Genomic DNA, 8,195 nt, shown 5'->3' with positions numbered 1-8,195 from the left:
TTTCCAGTTTTTCATTTTTTACTTGTCTCTTCCCCACTTTGAAGTTACTGATAGCTGTCTGACTTCATTTGTGTGAGCCACACACCTATTCAGCAGGTTACTTTATTTGTAAAAACTAAGAAGCAAAAGAAATAAGAATCACTGAGTATCTTGGTGAAGAGAGGATATTATGAGATTATGAAAAGTTGTAAAACTTAATTTGATGTTAAAACTATTTGATTTGTAGAAAATGTCAGTGAATGATGGGGCAGAGAGAGGGAGTTATTCCAAATGATGAACCTTGTTTCAAAAGGGAAAATTAGAAGTTAGGAGGTCTGCGCATGTCCTAAGAAATAAGATCAAAGGTTCTCTGGTTGGAAATAGTTTATTGCTATTTATTAAACAGTTATTGAAACCCATCTTGCCTTTTATACAGAGTTTAGATGGTATATGTCATAAGTTTCTATTAGAATAGATACAAATCACTCATGCTTACATGTTTTAGAGTATACCATGACTTCTTGTGATTAAATATATAGTCATAATCACGGTTTGTTTTGGATATGAAAGGCGTAAGTTTACGTCTTCCTATCTTAAAAATCTCCCAAGGAAAAAGTCTCCCAAGGAGAATTGGCCAAAGCCAAGAAACATTTGTATCTAACTTATTTCCTAAATTTATTTTTTTCACCGTCAGTAAACAATCTTTATTAACTTTTTGTCCTCTTCACTTTTAGGAGCAAAAAGCATTTATAAACACTTAGCCTCACAACAGGCCCACTCTCACTTGCTTGAGGATATACTTGGAGTGGATATTGTATCTTGTACAGAATATTTTCCCATGTCAGGGAGCCAGTTAAATTAAAGATTTTACTGCTGAGCATCATGGAGAGTCCACACAGACTTATCCTCCACTGAGATCTGCCTTAGGTTTTGTGAAAGTTCCTTGGTGAGGTCACCTTCTTTCTGAAGCCACCTAAAAAACAAAGCAGGGGGATAGAGAGAATTTTCTAAAGTCACAGTAACCTACATAGTTTAAGTTCAGATTTTCTTATTCTGGAATTTAAGACTCATATTTTGGCCTATTTTCTGAGCTGGACAGCTGTCAGTCCATTTTATGCTGCTGTAACAATATCTGAGACTGAGTTAATTTATGAAGGATAGAAATTTATTTTTCACAGTTCTGGAGGCTAGGAAGTATTAAGATCGAGGGGCTGGCTCCTGGTGGCTTTCTTGCTGCATCCTCACATGGCAGAAGGTAGAAAGAGGCAAACCCACTCTCACAACCCTTTTCTATAGTGGCCATTAAACATTCATTCATGAGGGCTTTGCCCATAAGGCTACACTTCACTACACTGCACTGAGGATTAAGTTCCCAACACATAAGTTTTAGGGGACACACTGAGACCAGATGAACAGCTAAGCCCGCTGTTCCCTATGTTAGGTGGAAATGTCCCAGCCACTGCCCCTGGCTGTACTTTCCTGTTTTCAGCCCCTTTCTATCTGATACACAAAAGATGGTTGCTTTCTGCCCCACCTTGTTCAACCCAAGGACAGCCAACCTCTATGATGTTGTTCAACTGGTACCAAAAATGAACTGGGCTAATCATTTTCTTGAATGAGGTAGTTAGTAGTGGGAGCTGAACTTGAAAGAATGCCATTAAGTAGAAAAGAGGCCATGTGCAACCTACAGAGCAGAGGGAAAGAAGATGCCAACTGGGGCAGTTTCAAATGAAGCAGTCATGCAAAGTAGCTGAATCAGATTAAATATGGAGCACCAAACTGAGGAATCATGCTCCTGCTGAAAGCCCCTTTGATCCAGCACTTTTCAGGGCCCTCTGTTTCCGAGGCCTTTATTTCTGTTGGTCAGTTTTTTCCTTTGCGTATCTCCTTAGGTGAAACCCTTTGTTGCTTCACATGGGTAAATCTGTTTACTTTCATACAAAAGTGCCTAACTGCGATGCAGCTCCAGGTTTATCTGCCACTGTCTTCTACATTTACACTAACTCCTGCCTACCTACAGACAGGGCCTGAGCTCATCATTTTCCATTAACAGAAACACTTCCCATGTTTATGCTGGCTGCCAAAATAAATGACCTTCAAAAGTCATCTCAAATATTTTTTAGACCATGAAATCTGATCATTCTTGTTTAAAAATAAACGCTTATTAAACAACTAGTATATCGTTAGAGAAAAATTATAAGGCACAAATAAAAGGAAGAAAAATTCTGTGGTCCAGGGAAATCCATTTTGACATTATGGTTGTATCTTTCCCTGTGTGGAGGAAGTTTTTCTCTGGAGCCATAGCTTTTCTGGTCAGTCTTAAATATGGAATTATGCTCACTTTTTTCAGATAATAAAAACCTCAGCTTTATTTAAAGCTCTCTTCCTTTCCTTCCCTCTCCTCCGCCTCACTTTCAAGTTTGCATCATTGTCCATAAACCTAAGGTAGGGGGCGGGAAGTGGCCTGCTCCTCATTCCTGCTTTACTCCTTTATCACTAGTTGTCTTTGGTCCCTTTGTGATTAGAAAAGGAGAGTCAGTGCCATGGAGCAAAATACTTATTAACCTGGTGTAGACATCATCTAGAGTTGGTGCCTTCTAAATGTAGCCACCAACTACCAACTGTTTCCTCCCATGATGTTGTTTTTATGAGTTTCTTGGTTACTCCCCCATTGGGAACTTGGGCTGTAGGTCCCCTGGCTTTGGTCATGGCTCCTCTGGCAGATGGCTTAGCAACTGCCCTTCCCAGCTCATGGCTTCTAGCCTCTCTATTACAGTCACCTTGTTTCTCCAGACTGGCATCTTAGCCAAGTATACAGCTTGCTCCCTCTGACAGCAGGGTCAGCTCTCACTTGGTTCCTGCAAGCCTTTCATCTTAATTTGTCCTATTCTCATCCTAGTCCACCACCCCTAAGGCATGCTGAGTATATTCTGTCCTCACTTTTCCGGGAAGATTGCCTACTTTCTCCCTATTCCAACCCAAATATTTCTATGACTGGCTTCTTCATTCTGAACTGAGCTTTAAGGCTGCCTCTCCCAGGGGCCTCTCCTGCTCATCCATCCTAAGATAACAACACATTCACCATCACATCCATATGTTTTAATTCTCTGCCTACCATTTACCTCCTCTGATACTTTTCTAAATTCTGTAACTGGTCTGATTGAGGACTCTCAAATGGAATAATGTAACAACAATTTTTTTAGTTATTTTCCCAAAAAATGCTATTTCTGTTCCCTGTCAAAACTCTCTTTTCCTCTGGTTAGATGCCTTGCCTTGATAGGATTTTTCCATAATATCCGAGTCATTTAGTTGCTTAAAGTGCCTTTTCTGTTACTAAGTTTCACTTCTGTTAATTTAAAACATTTCAACTTGTATTTGATTTAAAATTCTCTCAGCAGGGCCTAAACTTATGCTTTGGATAAGGGATGGGGTAAAGGAGCAACATGTCCTCATGCCCTGCTATGGGGCATGAATTCAGGGCCTTCACCTTGGGCCACTCCACCAGCCCTATTTTTGTGAAGGGTTTTCAAGATAGAGTATCACAGAACTAGTTTCCTGGGATGGCTTCGAACCATGATCCTCCTGATCTCTGCCTCCTGAGTAGCATGAGCCATCGGTGCCTGGCCTTTCTTGTCCTGCTATGCTGTTTTGGAGAGGGAAGGCAGACAGGTTAAGGATTGGTAAGCATCCTCATGTTGTTGATGGATAGACTCTATTCTGGATGCCATGGGGCTCGTGTTTAACATATAAAGTCTAAAAGTGGAGCAAGAATCCAAATGATAGCTCATTCCTGGGGGTCATCTTTGGGACCTTAAATGGCCTTTCAAGGTTTCTTCTTGATTACTCTCTACAGCTTTTGGCATACTTGGGTTATTGATAATCTTTTCCCATTTCTTTTAATTTTCTATGTAGTCATTGCTATTCCCCACCCCCCCACACACAAATACCTCAACAGATTGGTCGAATGCCTAGCAATTTTTCTGAATGGCCCCACATGTAAGATAATCTGTCAGTTCATTTTCTTCCCTTCAGAGCCACCCTTTCCAGTCTTCCACCTACCTCCTAAAATCTGGACAGGCTTTTCTCTAAGCATGAGGTACCACTGTCATCCTGAGGTTCTTTCATTTGCCTTCTTAGCTGGAGTCCCTTGTTAGATCCTATATATTCACTGTCATGTTAATTCATTTTGCTAAAGCTCAGTGTATTTCTGAAATGTTTTTCCTCCATGCTCAGGGTCGACTGGTGATTTCACTGCTGGATATTTTCATTTTGCCTGTCCAGAACTCCTCTCTACCTTCACCACCTGGGCTCTGCCCCCAGGAGGCTGGCCTTTAGGAGCTATGCCACGTAGCTCTCTTGTCCTCTGGTTTCTGCTTGGGTTCAGCCAATCTAGGGAGAGTGGAAAGAGGACAGATTTATTCCTTAGTCACTTCATTAGGGCTTCCTTGATAGGCTATGGGCCTTTGTTCAAGTCACTCCTCCACTCAAAACAGACTTCTCTTCATGACCTGCTCCTTCTGAATCCTGGAAAACACCACTTCTCTCCTTTTCTTCTTTTGTCCTGTTTTTCTTTCTTTCTTTTTTTATTGTTGTGCTGGGGTACATTGTGACATTTATAAAACTCTTACAATAAATGTATCATAGTTGAATTCACCCCTCCATCATTCTCCTGTATTGTACGGAGTATCACAGTATTCCCTTCCCACTGCTTTGTAATGACCCTTCATCAAATCTTTTCCAAATTATCCTGATTTGAATGTGTCATTACTTTTCTGGATATGAAATTCTAGAGTGGGAATTCTAAGGGCTCCTCTATGTCTAGCTTCTGTGTGCTGTTAACACTGATACCAGTTTTACTCCTTTTTTTTTTTTTAATAAATTGACTTTTTTCTCCTCTCCTGAAGCTTTTAGGACTTTCTCCTTATTTCTCCTGTTCCGAAATGTCTCTGAGAAGAGACTTGGTATGGGTCAGGTTTCATTCATTGAGTTGGAGATTTGATTGCTCACTGGAACCTGAAGATTCCTATTGTTCAGGAATTTTTTTTTTATTATTTATTTGATAACCTCCATGTTTTTGTTCTTTCTAGAACTCATTAATTTGGATGTTGGGCCACTTGCTGTGATTCACTAATTTTGTTATGTTTTCTGTCATTCATTTACTCGTTGCCTTTTTTATTCTTATTCTAGGAGATTTCCCTCAATTTTCTTTTCCAGCCTCCCTGCCGATTTAAAGGTTTCAGTTATAATTTTTTAAAGTCACACAAGTTTTATTTGTAAGAACAAACAATGCTAAGGTAAGCAATGAAAAAAGTAAAATTTCTTTATACTTAACAAAAATGCCTATTTATTTCAACAAAGGACTTTAACCTTGGAATAGGTAGCTAGCACCATCTCTACAGTTGAATATTTTAAAAATACATTTAAAAAGACATTACTACATGTCCTAAATTCTTCTTTGTTCTTATATAAAATGAAACAATTTATCAACAATGAACATTAACTACCACATTTTCCCACCTTTTGGCATTTGTAAATAATGGTATTATTGGTGCACAGACATACCCATATAGACCCTTTTTTCAAGTTTTTGTATCCAGAAGGGGAATTGCTGGATCATATGGTAATTCGATCTTTAATTTTTTTAATGTTTTTATTAGTATATTGTAGTTGTACAGGGGGTTTCATTGTGACATTTCCATATATGCTTACAGTGTACCCTGGTTTGGTTCACTTCTTAAATTGTTCTCTTCCCCTTCGCCCTTCTTAAAATGACTTTGACTGGTTTCAGTGTTCCTCTATGTTTGATATTTTGAGGAACCATCATGCTGTTTTCCATCCCAGCTGTACCATTTTACTTCTCCCAGCAGTGCACAAGGGTTTCAGTTTCTCCACATTTGTTATTTTCCAATTTGTTGATGAGAAACAGTTTAATGAGCAGGAAGTCATATCTCATTAATGTTTCAATTTGTAGTTCCCTGATGACTAGTGATGCTGAACACCTTTTCACCTTAGAGGCTCTCCCTCTCTATGGTCAGTTTTTGTGATTGCATATGGAAATGGGATGTTTTCTATGAACCTCAGTAAACATGTCTTTCAATCTTTAAAAGCTTCCTAGTAGACTGATTTCAAGATTTGCTTCTAGTAGATACACTTTAGAGGAGAAAAGATTGGTTGTATAGACATTGTTAGTCTAGAAACAATAATAACAAATCTGGTCAAAATACCCTTGGTTCTCAGTCAGCTGATGGTCAATGTTATGGATAGGCAATTAATTTCCCAGAACAAGTCTTAATGCCGTCAAAGTTTATCAGAAAATTATTAAAGTATTTTATCAGGAATGTAACTTCTTGAAGGGTGTGAATTAAAGCAAAAGAAAAAATTCTGACTCAGACCTACTGTGGAACAGTTTTTAACTCATATATTTACACCAGTAGTTCTCAAACTTCAGCTTGCCCTAGAATCACCTGAAAAGCATGTTAGATCACAGATTCCTGGATCTACCCCCAGTGTTTCTAACTCAGTAAGTCTGGTGTGTGGCCCAATAATTTGCTTCTCTAACAAGTTCTCAGGTGAAGCATATATCACTGGTCTAGCGGCCACTGTGAACCACTGAGGTAGAAAATCTTTAAAACTTGTCTTCCTTAAGAAAAGGTGCTTGAACTGAGGCCAATAGGAAAAGGGGACCAGGAACTAGAGAAAAGGTTAGATCAAAAAGAATTAACCTAGAAGGTAACACCCACGCACAGGAAATCAATGTGAGTCAATGCCCTGTATAGCTATCCTTATCTCAACCAGAAAAACCCCTTGTTCCTTCCTATTATTGCTTATACTCTCTCTACAACAAAATTAGAGATAAGGGCAAAATAGTTTCTGCTGGGTATTGAGGGGGGGAGCGGGAGGGGGTGGAGTGGGTGGTAAGGGAGGGGGTGGGGGCAGGGGGGAGAAATGAACCAAGCCTTGTATGCACATATGAATAATAAAAGAAAAATGAAAAAAAAAAAAAAAAAAAAAGAAAAGGTGCTTGATGTTTGGATGCTTGTCTCACCAAGTCAATCGCTTTTTACATTTTTGGTATAAATTAGATACAGACTTAATTTTACATAATACATAATCATGATTAATAGTGATATATGTATTTTTATGTGGATTGATAATTTCCCTTTAAGCCAGTTTTCTGCTTTAGAGAAGAAATCTCCAAATGAGTTTCAGTGGTAGATCTTCATATAGTTTGTAGGTAAAAGCTTTTAAGCTGTATGGAATATTCTGTCCTGTGTGGAATATTTTATTTACATGGATATAATGTGGCAGAGAAAAGTGGAAAAATCAATTTTAACAGTTTTGTTGACAGGCAGTAGCTGAACTCACAGACACTTAGCCACAGAAGCAAAAACCAGGGGTTTGCAGTTGCTGACAGGTGCCTGCAGCAAGATAACCGCAATGGCAAAAGTGAAAAAAACAGAAGTAAAAACCTCTTTGCCCACTTTGACACCCCCCCTCCCTTGCCCTGCTGTGCTATAGACAAGCTTGCACCCATATTAGGAATATAAAAAGCTGTTCTCCAATGAAAATGTGTTAACTCCCTGCCTTGGTGTACATAGAACTTGCTTATGTATAAAAGTAAAAGCCCTACTGTGTTTGGGGCTCAGACTTTGGGAGTTATCCTGCTGAGCTATGGCACTGCTGCTTCCAGATCTTGGTGTCACGACCCTTTTTGTTCCTGCTACAAAAATAGGAGGTGTTGGTTGACATCAAAGATGTCCTTGGTCTGTTCATCAGGATAGAGCTGTATCCATCAGAGTTCTCTAGAGAAGTATATCCAGGACTGGAGGTGTGGCTCAAGAGGTACAATACCTGCTTCACACAGTGTGAAGCCCTGAGTTCAAATTCCAGTACAGAGAGAGAGAGAGAGAGATTTCAAACTCCAGTACCAAGAAAGAGATCCAGCAGGATACACACACACATAGAGACAAAACTCCATGACCCACGGATTGGTTCCAGGACCTCTCCTTGGATAACACACTTTGTGGACAATTTCCCTTAAAGAAGATGGTATAGTATTTACATATGACCAGTGCACATCTTCCTATACTTTAAATCATCTCTAGACTACTTATGATACCTAATACTGTGTAAATAGTTTAAGGAATAATGACAAGAAAAAAGACTGTACATGTGTAGTACAGATGAAATATTTTTCCAAATATTTTTGATCTGTA

Source organism: Castor canadensis, chromosome 3 (assembly GCF_047511655.1).
Source record: "Castor canadensis chromosome 3, mCasCan1.hap1v2, whole genome shotgun sequence".
Taxonomy (NCBI): Eukaryota; Metazoa; Chordata; class Mammalia; order Rodentia; family Castoridae; genus Castor; species Castor canadensis.
The sequence above is the reverse complement of the archived record's forward strand: the minus strand, read 5'-3'. Positions refer to the sequence as shown.